This window comes from Nycticebus coucang, chromosome 9 (assembly GCF_027406575.1).
Source record: "Nycticebus coucang isolate mNycCou1 chromosome 9, mNycCou1.pri, whole genome shotgun sequence".
Lineage (NCBI taxonomy): Eukaryota > Metazoa > Chordata > Mammalia > Primates > Lorisidae > Nycticebus > Nycticebus coucang.
The window spans coordinates 111,930,228-111,946,598 of record NC_069788.1 but is presented as its reverse complement, the minus strand read 5'-3'; the positions used below and the strand labels follow the sequence as shown (position 1 = coordinate 111,946,598).

Sequence of the window (16,371 nt, the reverse complement as noted above, 5' to 3'; positions counted from 1 at the left end):
ACTAATTTTCCTATTTTTAGGAGAGATGGGGGCTCACTCTTGCTTAGGCTGGTCTTGAAGTCCTGAGCTCAAACAATCCACCTGCCTGGGTCTCCCAGAGTGCTAAGATTACGCCCAATCAGCAGGGTTTTAAAGGAAAAGAAGAGGCAATTTCTGTTTACCAAGAATTTGCATTAAAATAACATTAGCTGCAGCCCAGTGCAAAGGCTCATGCCTGTAATCCTAGGCCTAGGCGGGTGGATCGCTTGAGCTCAGCAATTGGAGACCAGCCTGAGGAAGAGTGAGATTGCTTGAGCCCTGGAGTTTTAGGTTGCTGTGAGCTATGATGACACTATGGCACTGTACCCAGGTGAGAAAATGAGACTCTGTCTCAAAAAAAACCAAACGAACAAAAATAAAACATAAGCTTTTGATTGTCTATACACTGTTCTTTATATCACGAATTCTAGGAAGATGAAGATAATGGATGAGACAGCTTGTCAGGAACAAAAAGTACGTAAGCAAAGGCCCAAATTCATCTCTCTCTGGGTAAGTCACAGAGCTCAGGCTCTTATCAAAAGGTAAAAAACAAAAACAAACAAAAAAACCCACAAGTGTTGAGGAGAATGCACCTCTATGTTTTGTTTTGTGTGATAACTTTTTACCCTAAAAAGATAAATGCTATAAAAAATGCTGTATAGTAAACGTTTTAGGATGCAGATGGGCTTTCTTTTGTAAAGGACTATTTTACTTTTTCTGAAATAGGACATACATGCACTCTGATAAAACAGAATGAAAGGCCTCCATTCATGGGAGTTCCTGTACAAGGCTCTGACCCCGTGTTTGAAGCTGAGCGACGCACCGCAGCTCTCCCAGCTATCTTTCCGGAATGGTGTTCTGTGAGGCAAGAGATAAATGGGTGCTAACTGACTTCTCAATTCCCTCTTTCTCCAATGGAATAAACCGCTTTCACAAATAACTGCTCTGGGTGGAGCCTGTGGCTCAGTGAGTAGGGCGCAGGCCCCATATACCGAGAGTGGCGAGTTCAAACTCAACCCTGGCCAAACTGCAACAAAAAAATAGCCGGCATTGTGGTGGGCGCCTGTAGTCCCAGCTACTTGGGAGCCTGAGGCAAAGAGAGTCACTTAAGCCCAGGAGTGTGAGGTTACTGTGAGCTGTGATTACTGAGGGCAACAAAGTGAAGACTCTGTCTCTAAAAAACAAACAAACAAACAGCTGCCCTATGTGAAACCCATCCTTTTCTAGCTTGCAACAAAATAATTAGGGAAAAATAGGAAAAAAATAAGAAAAACCAACACTGAAGCAATCATACTTCTCATGTCTTTAAATAGAGAAGTTTGGGGAACCTTCAACCAAAGGAAATAAAATATGTGCAGGTTAACGACTTAATTTATTCACCAGTAGCTAGGTTTGTTCACTGTGGGGAAGAAATCCTCAGGACCCTAACAAAAGTACAGCTATTTGGAGGCAGGAAGCAAAAGAAAGCAGGCCAGAAACCAAACTGCGTGATTACAACAACCCTCTTCCCATACTCCTGTAAATTCTCTGACCCTGACAAGAGTATAGCCATCCTGGGAGGACAGCTAGTGATAGAAAGCAGGTCAGAGACCAAATGGCAAGATCACAGCAACCTCTTCCCCACCCTCCTGAAATGCTTTAGGGCTAGTGTTCCTGGGAAGCATCAGAATTTCCTATCCTCATCCTGGCTGGCACTAGAGATAAGGCCTTCAAGTGCAAGATTAACACCTTTTGTGAAAGGCAGTAATTCTAAAATCACCCTCAGACACAGCATCATTCACTCTGTAGGAAAGATGACTTCCCTCTCCTCTCAAGACCCCCTCCCACATTCCAACTACAGTAATAAAAGTTCCTTGAGGCTTGGCACTTGTAGCTCAGCAGCTAGGGCACCAGCCACATATATCAGAGCTAGCAGGGTTCAAACCCAGCCTGGGCCTGCCAAACAACAAAGACAACTACAGCCAAAAAATAGCCAGGTGTTGTGGCAGGCACCTGTAGTCCCAGCTACTTGGGAGGCTGAGGCAAGAGAATCACTTAAGCCCAAGAGTTTTAGGTTGCTGTGAGCTGTGACCTTATAGCACTCTACTAGGGCAACATAGTGAGACTCTGTCTCAAAAAAAAAAAAAAAGTCCTTGAAACTATGTGAGGGGAGCTGACTTCTGGTCAGACTCCATTCTGCTCCTTTAAAATAAAATCCATCCAGGGTAGCTCAGCACCTGTGGCTCAAGCGGCTAAGATGCCAGCCACATATACCTGAACTGGCAGGTTCAAATCCAGCCCAGGCCCGCCAAACAACAATGATGGCTGCAACCAAAAAATAGCCAGGCGTTGTGGTGAGCACCTGTAGTCCCAGCTACTTGGGAGGCGGAGGCAGGAGAATCGCTTGAGCCTAGGAGCTGGAGGTTGCTATGAGCTGTGATGGCACAGCACTCCACCCAGGGAGAAAGCTTGAGACTCTGTTTAAAAAAAAAAAAAAAAGGGTGGCGCCTGTGGCTCAGTGAGTAGGGCGCCGGCCCCATATACCGAGGGTGGTGGGTTCAAACCCGGCCCCGGCCAAACTGCAACCAAAAAAAAAAATAGCCGGGCGTTGTGGCGGGCGCCTGTAGTCCCAGCTACTTGGGAGGCTGAGGCAAGAGAATCGCTTAAGCCCAGGAGTTGGAGGTTGCTGTGAGCTGTGTGATGCCACGGCACTCTACCGAGGGCCATAAAGTGAGACTCTGTCTCTACAAAAAAAAAAAAAAAAAATCCACCCAGGGGCAGTGCCTGTGGCTCAGTGAGTAGGGGGCCGGCCCCATATACCAAGGGTGGAAGGTTCAAACCTGGCCCCAGCCAAACTGCAGCAAAAAATAGCCGGGCATCGTGATGGGCGCCTGTAGTCCCAGCTACTCGGGAGGGTGAGGCAAGAGAATCACCTAAGCCCGGGAGTTGGAGGTTGCTGTGAGCTGTGTGATGCCATGGCACTCTACCGAAGGTAATAAAGTGAGACTCTGTCTCTACAAAAAAATAAAAATAAAAATAAAATCCATCCTTAATTCCTAGACTGGCCTCCTCTCTTTTTTGAGAGTCCTAGCAGGACTCTATCTCCAAATCTATCATTTACTTAAGGCTTTTAACCCCTTTCCAACCCAACGATCCAGCTATGCTTCTAATAAATGAAATGCAAACAATTCCTAGATAGATAGACAGTATATTTTTTCATTGTCAGGTACCAAATCCAGAGGCTCAATACTTCATTCTTCATTGATTCTTCATTCATACTTCATTGAACCTCTGGATTTGGTACCTGACAATGAAAAAATATGTTTTCTAAAGAGGAATCATGAAGGTGGGCATCTGCAGCTCAGTGGTTAGGGTGCCAGCCACAAGCTCTGAGGCTAGTGGGTTCCAACCCTTCCCAAGCTAAACAACAACAAAACAACAAAATAGCTGGGTATTGTGGTGGGCGCCTGTAGTCCCAGCTACCAGGGAGGCTGAGGCAAGAGAATTGCTTGAGCCTAGGAGCTTGAGGTTGCTGTGAGCTACGACACCACGGCACTCTACCAAGGGTGACAAAGTGAGACTGTGTCTCAATAAAAAAAAAAAAAAAAGAGAGTAATTATGACAGCTATGATTTGCAGTGGTCTAGGGAGGAAAAAGTTGACAACCTTGGTGACAACTTCTGTCTGTTTCACATATCCTGGCACTCGCTCAGTGCTGTAGAGAAGAGTTTGTTCACAATAAAAACAGGTAACAAGCAATGAGGACATCACTGTTGCAATGGAAAATTCTTATAAGGAACCTCTTGAGAAATGTGTCTTGTGTGGAAAGCGTGTAAATTATAAGAATGTACAGGTCTTATAAGAGCAAAAGCAATTAAAAGAGCCCAGAAATTGGGGTTTATGGCAGCTACATATAAGGATTCTGCGTATCTCAAAGACCCTAAAGTTTACAACATCAAGTATTGGGAATACATGATGTGTTAACACCAATAAACTTATTTTACAGTAAAAAAAAAAAGATGCTTTTTAACAGGTCAGGACTGAAGACTAAGAACAAGAAATCCAATTAAAGAACAATACTCTCTTACTCAGTAATATGTCATCCACACTTTCCCTAACCTCATATTAAAGGAAGGAATCCACCAAATTTAGATTGTTGGGACTCAGAAAATAATACCCTAAAGTGAAGACTTCAGAAGTAAAGTTTCTCTCTGACCTTCTACTGCCCTCCTAACCTCCTTCTCCCCTGAGGCTAGCCATTGGAACTTGAATTCCTTTCCCACAGGGCAGGTCACAGAAACCAGAAGCTCCTTTCCCCAAAGCCAGCCATAAAACCTAAAAATATTACTCTATTGGGCAGCGCGCGTGGCTCAAGGAGTGGGGCTCCGGTCCCATATGCTGGAGGTGGCGGGTTCAAACCCAGCCCCGGCCACTCTCCCTCTGCCTTTCTGTGTAAAACTGGCCATAAAGAAATCAGCACTCTGGGAGGCCAAGGTGGGTAGATTGCCTGAGCTCAGGGAGTTTGAGACCAGCCTGAGCAAGAATGAGACCCTATTTCTACTAAAAATAGAAAAAACTAGCTGGACATTGTGGTCCCAGCTACGTGGGAGGCTGAGGCAAGAGAATCGCTTGAGCCCAAGAGTCTGAGGTTGCTGTGAGCTATGATACTACAGCACTCTATCCAGGGCAAGGGAGTGAGACTCTATCTCAAAAAAAAAAAAAAAAAAGACAGAAAGAAATTATCTGACCTACCTTGTCTGACCATAGGTCACAAGATCCCCATTCCACAGAGGGCCCTGCCGCACACCCAGAAGGAAGGAATGCATGCTCAGATAAGAAAGGCCAAGAAGAATCTAGACAGACAGGCCCTGGGTTTCACTACTTAGTCTATTATTATCATATACTTTTTGTCCAAACATTTCTACATGGCTGTCCATACTTTGTTGAACCTAAGCATAAAAATAGACAATTTCCCTTCCATTATCTTTGCTTTTTCATCCTGAAGGCTCCCATGTATACATTAAAAATGTTTGGGGCGGTGCCTGTGGCTCAAAGGAGTAGGGCACCTGCCCCATATGCTGGAGGTGGCAGGGTCAAACCCTGCCCCGGCTAAAAACTGCAAAAAAAAAAAAGAAAAAAAATATTTGCATGCTTTTTCTCTGATTAATCTGTCTTTTGTGAGTTGATTTTTCAGCATACCTTCAGAGGCCCTTCAAGAGGAAAAGATCCCCTTGCCCCCTACAAGTTCAGTTTTCTGCAAATAAGTATCACCACCACAATTTTCAATTTTGGGGAAACTACCTCAAACCTTTTTTAAAGGAAAAATGAATAAAGATATTTTCCCAGGGCGGCCCTGTGGCTCAAAGGAGTGAGGCGCTGGCTCCATATGCTGGAGGTGGTGGGTTCAAACCGAGCCCTGGCCAAAAACTGCAAAAAAAAAACCCCAGATATTTTCCCAGCTTAAGATCATCTCCTAGCCTTTCATCTTCTACTATAAGGGTAGAATATAGGTTAAGATAATAAAAATCCAATGTCTCCTATGGCACCAGGAAAATGGAAGGCTATAAAAATAATCCTCACCACCCTAGTGTGGATGCTGATGCTTTCATACTGGGTATTCACTGACAATAAATGATGTAGCCTCCTAGGAGTCCAGCTCCAGGCTCGGCACCTATAGCTCAAGCAGCTAAGGCACCAGCCACATACAACAGAGCTGGTGGATTCGAATCCAGCCTGGGCCTGCCGAACAACAATGACAACTACAACCAAAAATAAAAATAGCAGGGCGTTGTGGCGGGTGCCTATAGTCCCAGCTACCTGGGAGTCTGAGGCAAGAGAATCACTTAAGCCCAGAAGTTGGTGGTTGCTGTGAGCTGTGATGCTACAGCAATCTACCCAGGGTGATAGCTTGAGGCTCTGTCTCAAAAAAATAAAATAAATAAAATAAATGAATAAAAATAATAAAGTAGGGGAGCACCTGTGGCTCAAAGAGGTAGGGCACTGGCCCCATATGCCGGAGGTGGTAAGTTCAAACCCAGCCCCAGCCAAAAACTGCAAAAAATAAATAAATAAATAAATAAAATAAAATAAAAATAATGAAGTACAGCTCCACAGAAAGTTTTTGGGTTAGTGTTTTTCCCAGCTTACTTCTGAAATAGGAAAAGGAAATTCCAAACCAAAAAAAAAAAAAAAATGAAAAAGCTATAGCTATTAACTTTTTTAAATTTATGTGTGTGTGTGTATATATATATATATATATATTTTTTTTTTTTTTTCTGGAGACAGAGTCTCACTATGTCACCCACAGCAACCTCCAACTCTTGGGCTTAAGTGATTCTCTTGCCTCAGCCTCCCAAGTAGCTGGGACTACAGGTGCCCACCACAACGCCCAGCTATTTTTTTGTTGTTGTTATTTTTGTCATTGTTGTTTAGCATGCCCCGGCTGGGTTCAAACTCACCTGCCTCACTGTATGTGGCCAGCACCTTAACCACTGAGCTATGCGTGCCGAGCCTTTATTTACGTTTTTTTTTTGCAGTTTTTGGCCAGGGCCAGGTTTGAACCCACCACCTCCGGTATATGAGGCTTGCACCCTACTCCTTTGAGCCACAGGCACTGCCCTATTTATGTATTTTTGAAACAGAGCCTCACTGTGTTGCCTTGGGTAGAGTACCATGGCGTCATCATAGCTCACAGCAACCTCAAACTCCTGGGCTTGAACCCTCTTCCTGCCTTAGCCTTCCAAGTGGCTGGGACTACAGATGCATGCCATGACACCTGGCTAATTTTTCTATTTTTAGTAGAGACAGGGTCTCTTAGGCTGATCTCGAACTCCTGAGTTCAAGCAATCTACCTGCCTGGGCCTCCTAGAGTGTCAGGATTATAGGCGTGGTGGCTTGCCTGGCCCAGATGCTAATCTTTAAATATGAATGCAATGGATTAACTGATAAGGAGAAAAGATGTAAGAGAAGGGGAGTGCCCACGAATAACCCAATAAAGATCAAATTCTGCAAATGGAAATTTTAAAGCTGAGTAAATCTTTCCTAGATCCAAACACAGGCTATTGACACCAGATTTTTTTTTTTGGCCAGGGCTGAGTTTGAACCCACTACCTCCGGTATATGGGGCCGGCGCCCTACTTCTTCAGCCACAGGCTCCACCCAGATTTATTTATTTTGAGACAGTTTCACTATGTTGCCCTCGGTACAGTGCAGTGGGAGGCACCTCAGCCTCCCAACTAGCTGGAACTACCCAAAAGTGCTACCATGCCCAGCTAAATTTTTTTTTTTTTTTGTAGAGACAAAGCCACGTTTCCCAGGCTGATCTCAAACTCTCAATCTATCACAGCTCACAGCAACCTCAAACTCTGTTATCATTGTTTGGCAGGCCTAGGCTGGGTTTGAATGCGCCTGCCTCGGTGTATGTGGTCAGCGCTCTAGCCACTGAGCTACAGGTGCCAAGCCTATGACACCAGATTTTTAAGTTCTCAACTTATAGAATTAAGAGCTCTTTAGCTGTTAACTTTGTCTTGTATCTGCCTATTCAGAAAAAAATTTCTCCTAGAATCTATATAAAAGTGACGAGACAAACCTGACAACACAAGAGATAACTTCCAGCTCTTTTATGAGATGAAAGTCATTTTTCTTTTCCTTAAAGACAGGATCTCAGGCTCAGCGCCTGTGGCTCAAGCATCTAAGGCGCCAGCCACATACACCTGAGCTGGCAGGTTTGAATCCAGCCTGGGCCCACCAAACAACAATGACGGCTGCAACCAAAAAATAGCTGGGTGTTGTGGTGGGCGCCTGTAGTCCCAGCTACTTGGGAGGCGGAGGCAGGAGAATCGCTTGAGCCCGGGAGTTGAAGGTTGCTCTTTGCTGTGATGCCACAGCACTCTACCCAGGGTGACAGCTTGAGGCTCTGTCTCAAAAAAAAAAGATAGGATCTCAATCTATCACCCAGGCTGGAGTGTAGTAGCCCAGTCATAGCTCATTACAGCCGTGAATGCTCCAGCTCACCTCATCCTCCCAACTAGCTGGAACTACCCAAAAATGCTACCATGCCCAGCTGAATTTTTTTTTTGTAGAGACAAAGCCATGTTTCCCAGGCTAATCTCAAACTCCTGGCCTCAAGCAATCCTCTGATTTGGTTTCCCAAATTGCTGGGATGAGTCATTTTTATTTATTTTTTTTGGGGGGGGCGACAGTCTCACTATATCGCCCTCATTAGAGTGCTATGGCGTCATAGCTCACAGCAACCTCAAATTCTTGGGCTTAAGCGATTCTCTTGCCTCAGCCTCCCAAGTAGCTGGGACTACAGGCACCCACCACAACGCCCAGCTATTTTTTGTTGTTGTTGCAGTTGTTGTTTAGCTGGCCTGCGCCGGGCTCAAACCCACCAGTCTTGGTATATGTGACTGGAGTAACCACTGTGCTACGGGCAACGAGCCCTCCCTCTGCTTTTTGGGAACACCCATTTGTTTTAGCGCTATTTCAATACTTGTAACTATTCTTTTTTTTTTTTTTTTGAGGCAGAGCTTCAAGCTGTTACCCTGGGTAGAGTGCTGTAGCATCACAGCTCACAGCAACCTCCAACTCCTGGGCTTAAGCGAGTCTCCTGCCTCTGCCTCCCAAGTAGCTGGGACTACAGGCGTCTGCCACAATGCCCGGCTATTTTTTGGTGGCAGCCGTCATTGTTGTTTGGCAGGCCCAGACTGGATTCGAACTTGCCAGCTCAGGTGTACATGGCTGGCGCCTTAGCAGCTTGAGCCACAGGCGTGGAGCCAATACTTGTTACTATTCTGATATCAATACAGTATCTGCTAGGAACACCTTATCTCACCTGACTTATTTCCACAGGGTCTCCCATGCCCACTTGATTTTCAGTGTTGAAGATAAACTGAGAAAGAATTTTCATCTTGCAGGGAAGTACCACTATGGGCTTAGTTTTTTTTTTTTATTTTTTTTAAGACAGACTCTCTCTCTGCTGCCGTGGCTAGAGTACTGTGTTATCAGCTTAGCTCACAGCAACCTCAGACTCCTGAGTAGCTGGGACTAACAGGTACCCACCACTACGCCTGGCTAATTTTTTCTATTTTTAGTAGAGATGGTGGGTGGTGCCTGTGGCTCAAAGGAGTAGGGCACCGGCCCCATATGCCAGAGGTGGTGGGTTCAAACCCAGCCCTGGCCAAAAACTGCAAAAAATAAATAAATAAATAAAAATAAATTAAAAAAAATAGAGATGGTGTCTTGCTCTTGCTCAGGCTGGTCTCAAACTCCTGAGCTCAAGAGATCCTCCCGCCTCAGCCTCCCAAAGTGCTAGGGTTATAGATGTGAGCCACTGTGCCCAGCCTAACATACATTTTGTATGTTCAAATCTACACCACAGTCTTCTTAAATTCAGCCTCCAACTTCCAAATTCCTTAGTATGTCTCATTAACACATTGACACACTAGAAAAAAAAATTTTTTCCCCTTGGGGCCATAGTGTTTTATTAGGTCAAGATAGCTCAAGAGACAGAGGTGCCCTGTAGCTAAAGTGGGTAGGGCGCTGCCCACATACACCACCGAGGCTGGCGGGTTCAAACCCGACCCGGGCCAGCTAGAACAACAATGACAATTGCAACAACAAAAAAATAGCCAGGCGTCGGGCGGCGCCTGTGGCTCAGTCGGTAAGGCGCCGGCCCCATATACCGAGGGTGGCGGGTTCAAACCCGGTCCCGGCTGAACTGCAACCAAAAAAAAAAAAAAAAAATAGCCAGGCGTTGTGGCGGGCGCCTGTAGTCCCAGCTACTCGGGAGGCTGAGGCAAGAGAATCGCTTAAGCCCAGGAGTTGGAGGTTGCTGTGAGCTGTGTGAGGCCACGGCACTCTACCAAGGGCCATAAAGTGAGACTCTGTCTCTACAAAAAAAAAAAAAAAAAATAGCCAGGCGTTGTGGTGGGTGCCTGTAGTCCCAGCTACTTGGGAGGCTGAGGCAAAAGAATCACTTAAGCTCAAGAGTTTGAGGTTGCTGTGAGCTGTGATGCCAGCACACTCTACCCAGGGGGACAGCTTGGGACTCTGTCTCAAAAAAAAAAGGTTAAGAGATATGTGAGTTATATATGCTTCATGAGGCCCAGGGCTCAAAAAATGGCATAAATTAAATATAAGTCATATGACAGTTAATGTGTTAACAGTCATAAATCCTATTAGACCCATATTTTCTTTTCTTTTCTTTTTTTGAGACAGAGCTTCAAGCTGTCGCCCTGAGTAGAGTGCTGTGGCATCACAACTCACAGCAACCTTCAACCCCCGGGTTCAAGTGATTCTCCTGCCTCCGCTTCCCAAATAGCTGGGACTACAGGCACCCGCTACAATGCCCGGCTTTTTGGTTGCAGCCATCATTGTTGCTTGGTGAGCCCGGGCTGGATTCAAATCCGCCAGCTCAGGTGTATGTGGCTGGCGCCTTAGCTGCTTGAGCCACAGGCACCAAGCCGATCTATATTTTCTTTAAATTCAAAAATTTTACTTTCTTGCCCAAAATGTTAAGGATTACTTATCAATAAGAAGTTTCTTCCATCATACTCACAGATGTTGTTGGGTACCTACTCAGCATACATCATCCCTTTCCCTTTTATAAGAACTTTTGGTTTGTATCCAGGTATTGCCCTTCCCCTTGCAACTGTGGGTTGCAGGGAATGCCAACTCCACCCAGATCCAGTGGGCAATGATGGTGATCTCCATTTGGTTTAAGCCAACCTCAACATTCCATGAGAGGAGAAAGTATGTGATTTAATGCTTGCTTGGAAATCTAGATATTCTCTCTACCACTAAATATTAAAAAGAAGCATGAACACTGATTACTCTAGCAGCCACCTTATCATGAATGGCAGAGCAGACAGAAAGCAGACAAAAACAATTATTTTTTTTCATCCCTCTCCTCCCCCAACCCTGGGTAGAGTGCCATGGCACAAACAGAAACCTCAAACTCCTAGGCTTAAGCCATTCCCTTGCTTCAGCCTCTCAAGTAGCTGGGACTACAGGTGCCCACCACAACACTTGGCTAATTTTTGGTTGCATTTGTCATTGTTGTGCAGCAGGCCCCACCCTAGGTATATTGTGGCCGGTGCCCTGCCAACTGAGCTACAGGCGCCGCCGAACAAAAACAATTTTTAGTGTCATCCTTGAGCCACTAGGTCAATCAAAGGGGAGACCCACTCCTGACTTTTCAGCCAATAAATTTACTTACTCTCTAAAGCCTTACTTTTGAGTGTTAGATTCACAGCAAAATTGAGCACAAGGTACAGAGATTTCCCATATACACCTTCCCCACCCCACACACAGTTTCCCTCCATCTGCTGTCAACAGCCAATACCAGAAAGGTACTTTTATTACAACTGATTAACTTACAGTGACTTATCATTACCACCCAAATTCCTAGGTTTACTTTAGGGTTCACCCTTGGTGTTGTGCATTCTATAGCTCTGGACAAATGTACAATGACGTGTCTACCATTATGTAATACAGCATAGTTTCACTGCCCTAAAAACTGCTTTTGCTCCAAATATTTATCCCTCTCTTCCCCCAACTCTGGCAACTACTGACCTTTTTACCATCTCCATAGTTTTTCCTTTTCCAGAATGTCATATATTTGGAATAATACAGTATGTAGCTTTTTCATATTGGGGTCTTTCAGGTAGTAATGTGCATTTAAGGTTTCTGTCTTCCCATGGCACATTTCTTTTTAGTTCTGAATAATATTCCATTATCTGGACATATCAGTTTATCCATTCACCTATTCAAGGACATCTTAGCTGCTTCCAAGATTTGGCAATTATAGTTTTTGGCCGGGTTTGAACCCACCACCTCTGGTATATGGGGCCAGTGCCCTACTCCTTTGAGCCACAGGCACCACCCAGATTTGGCAATTATAAATAAAGTTGCTCTAAACAACTGTGTGCAGGTTTTGTGTGATAAGTTTTCAACTCATTTGGGGAAATAACCAGGAGCCTGATTTCTGGGTAGTTTCATAAGAGTATGTTTCATAGGTGAGAAACTGCCAAACTGTTTCTTAAATTGGCTGTACCAGTTTGCAATCTCATCGGCAATGACTGAGAGGTCTTGTCACTCTACATTCTCACCAGCATTTAGTGGTGTCAGTGTTGTGGATTTCTGCCTTAGGTAGGTGACTCTATTTATTTATTTTTGTAGAGACAGAGTTTCACTTTATTGCCCTTGGTAGAGTGCCATGGCATCACACAGCTCACAGCAACCTCCAACTCCTGGGCTTAGGCGATTCTCTTGCCTCAGCCTCCCGAGTAGCTGGGACTACAGGTGCCCGCCACAACACCCAGCTATTTTTTGTTGTTGTTGTTGCAGTTTGGCTGGGGCTGGGTTTGAACCCACCACCCTTGGTATATGGGGCCAGCGCCCTGCCCACTGAGCCACAGGCGCCGCCCTTTATTTTTGTTTTATTTGTTTGAGAGAGACACTGTCACTCAGGCTAGAATGCAGTGGCCAAATCATAGCTCACTGCAATTTCAAACTCCTCTTGCCTCAGCCTCATGAGTAGCTAAGACTACAGGTGCATGCCACCACATCTGGCTAATTTTTCTATTTTTTGTAGAGACAAGGTCTTGCTCTTGCTCAGGCTGGTCTTGAACTTCTGATCACAAGTAATCTTCCCACCGGGGCCTCCCTAAGTGCTAGGACTTACAGATATGAGCTACTGTGCCCAGACTTTTCTTTCTTTTTTTTTTTGTAGAGACAGAGTCTCACTGTACCGCCCTCAGGTAGAGTGCTGTGGCGTCACACAGCTCACAGCAACCTCTAACTCTTGGGCTTACGCGAGTCTCTTGCCTTAGCCTCCCGAGCAGCTGGGACTACAGGCGCCCGCCACAACGCCCGGCTATTTTTTTGTTGTTGTTGCAGTTTGGCCGGGGCTGGGTTTGAACCTGCCACCCTTGGCATATGGGGCCGGCGCCCTACTCACTGAGCCACAGGCGCCGCCCGACTTTTCATTTTTTAAAAAAAAAAAAAATTTCTTTTTTTTTTAAATTTCAGTTTGCTTGTTCATTCTTCTTTGTTTGAAGTACTCCCTTTTTGTTCATTTTCTTCTTCCTCTGGCGGTGCTGGCTGTTTTTGATGTTGTTAGTAGAGACGGGGTCTTACTCTGGCTCACTGCTGCTCATACTGGTCTTGAACCTCTAAGCTCAGACAATCCACCCGCCTCAGCCTTCCACAGTGCTGGGACTACAGGCGTGAGCCACCACGCCTGGCCAAGACTTTTCTTTTTCAATTTTTTGCAGTTTTTGCCCAGGGCGGGGTTTAAACCCATGACCTCCGGTATATGGGGCGGGCACCCTTCTCCTTTGAGCCACAGGCACAGCCCCAGTGCCCAGTCTTAATTATTTTTTAACCACATTGTTGTTACCCTGCACTTAGAGAAGCCTAACTAATATAACTTAACTGATGTGGTCAGGGAATTATTAAAAGACCAACTTGAGGGCAGGCGCAGAGGCTCATGCCTGTAATCCTAGCACTCTTGGAGGCTGAGGCAGGTGGATTGCTTGAGCTCAGGAGTTTGAGACCAGCCCGAGCAAGAGTGAGACCCCATCTCTACTAAAAGTGAAAAACTGAAGCAAGAAGGTCACTTGACATCAAGATTTGAGGTTGCTGTGAGCTATGAGCACACAGCACTCTACTAAGAGCAAAAAAAAAAAAAAAAAAAAAAGAACCCAAATAAATAAATGACATAAAAGAGAGAAATAAAATTTTAATTGTTAAAAATAAAGTCATATAAGTATGATACTAGAAGAAAAAAAAATAGATCAAATTTAATAATCCTAGGTAGAGGAAAGTCTTTCTTTTTTTTTTTTTTAAACTTTTTTTTTTTTGGCCGGGGCTAGGTTTGAACCTGCCACCTCCAGCATATGGGACCGGCGCCCTACTCCTTGAGCCACAGGCGCCGCCCGAAAGTCTTTCTTTTTTCTTTTTTTGAGACAGAGCCTGAAGTTGTCACCCTGGGTAGAGTGGTGTGGCATCACAGCTCACAGCAACCTCCAACTCCTGGACTCGAGTGATTCTCCCGCCTCAGCCTCCCAAGTAGCTGGGACAACAGGTGCCCGACTGCATTTGAACCCACCAGCTCAGGTGTATGTGGGTGGAGCCTTAGCCACTTGAGCTACAGGCGCCAAGCCAGGAAAGTCTTTCTTAACATGACACACAGCCCAGAAACCATACAGAAAAGACCAAGAGGCTTGGCGCCTGTAGCTCAGTGGCTAGGGCACCAGCCACATACACCAAAGCTGGTGGGTTTGAACCCAGCTCAGGCCTGCCAAACAATAATGACAACTGCAACCAAAAAATAGCTGGGCATTGTGGCAGGCACCTGTAGTCCAAGCTACTTGGGAGGCTGAGGCAAGAGAATCACTTAAGCCCAAGAGTTTGAGTTTGCTGTGAGCTGTGATGCCATCGCACTCTACCGAGGGTGACATAGTGAGACTCTGTCTCAAAAAAAAAAAAAAGAAGAGAGATAAGACCAACAGATTCAGCATCGTAAGATCAAAAACAGGGCACAAGAACATTAATCGACAGGGCGGCGCCTGTGGCTCAGTGGGTAAGGCGCCGGCCCCATATACCAAGGGTGGTGGGTTCGAACCTGGCCTCGGCCAAATTGCAACAAAAAATAGCTGGGCATCGTGGCAGGTGCCTGTAGTCCCAGCTATTCGGGAGGCTGAGGCAAGAGAATCGCCTAAGCCCAGGAGTTGGAGGTTGCTGTGAGCTGTGACGCCATGGCACTCTACCAAGGATGATAAAGTGAGACTCTGTCTCTCACAAAAAAAAAAAAAAAAAAAGAAACGAAAATTAATCGACAAATTATATAATGGGAGAAAACAACACATAGCAGGTAATATATAAAAGGATATGTAAAAGGTCTCTACACAGTAATAAAGAATATGGACAAGGCTTGGCATCCGAAGCACAGTGGTTATAGTGCCAGCCACATACACCAAGGCTGGTGGGTTCCAACCCAGCCCCGGGTCAGCTAAACGACAACAACAGCAAAAAAAAAAAAAAAAAAAAAAAAGCCGGGCGTGTGGCGGGCGCCTGTAGTCCCAGCTACTTGGGAGGCTGAGGCAAGAGAATCGCTTAAGCCTAAGAGTTTGAGGTTGCTATGAGCTGTGACACCGTGACACTGTACAAAGGGTGACATAGTGAGACTGTTTCAAAAAAAAAAAAGAATATGGACAAAAGATAGAAAAATACATCTTTTAGGAGAAAAAAATACAAGTTGATAATAAATATAGGAAAATAATAGGGCGGCGGCTGTGGCTCAGTGAGTAGAGCGCTGGCCCCATATACTGAGGGTGGTTGGTTCAAACCCGGCTCCGGCCAAACTGCAACAAAAAAAATAGCAGAGCATTGTGGTGGGTGCCTGTAGACCCAGCTACTCAGGAGGCTGAGGCAAGAGAATCACCTAAACCCAAGAGCTGGAGGTTGCTATGAGCTGTGACGCCACAGTACTCTACTGAAAGTGACAAAGTGAGACTCTGTCTCTAAAAATAATAATAATAATAATAATAATATTGGCTCCACTTGGACTAAGTTCATCATTCTTCTTCCACATCCCTTAAAATGAAAGAAAAGATACATGTTTTAGAAGAGTAATTCATAATAATCTCAGAGGATAGAAAAACAGTGCTATTTTATTTATTTATTTATTTTTGGAGACAGAGTCTCATTATGTCACCCTTGGTAGAGGGCTGTGGTGTCACAGCTCACAGCAACCTCAAACTCTTGGGCTTAAGTGATTCTCTTGCCTCAACCTCCCGAGTAGCTGGGACTACAGGCACCTGCCACAACGCCAGGCTATTTTTTTTTTTTTTATATTGCAGTTGTCATTGTTGTTTAGCAGGCCCAGCCTGGCTCCAACCCACCAGCCCTGGTGTATGTGGCTATCGCTGTAATCACTGAGCTACGGGCGCCAAGCCTATTTTACTCTTTTTTTGATCAACATAATTTTAAGTGTGCCATGGAAGTTTAACTCTAGGTTCAAGTGTGCGTTGAGATAAAAAAGATTGAAAAAAACTGATATAGAGGTTCAGAGACAAGCAGCAGATACTGAAGTAATTTACAACCTCCACAAAAGACAGAGAGGGGAGGGGGTAAATAGGGAAAGGCAGCTCTGCCTGGAGGCAACTGGCATAAATTATACCTCCAATTCAAGTTGTAAAGTCCTCTTTTTGGGGGGTGGGGAGTTGGGGAGAGGTTGTCCCCAGGCAGCCTGCTTGCTCAGGCTGAAGATAAGTCTGATACTGACACTCACATGTCCCACTCATTTACATAAAGCCTATTCAGTCACTTCCCATTTAGGAGAGACCCCCCCCCCCCACAAGTGTAT

The 16,371-nt window shown here is 45.2% G+C and overlaps 1 pseudogene; it reads left to right on the top strand.

Moving 5' to 3' along the window:
* Positions 1-3,359: 3,359 nt before the first annotated feature.
* Positions 3,360-3,980, top strand: LOC128594783 (28S ribosomal protein S18c, mitochondrial-like; annotated as a pseudogene).
* The last annotated feature ends 12,391 nt before the right edge of the window (positions 3,981-16,371 follow it).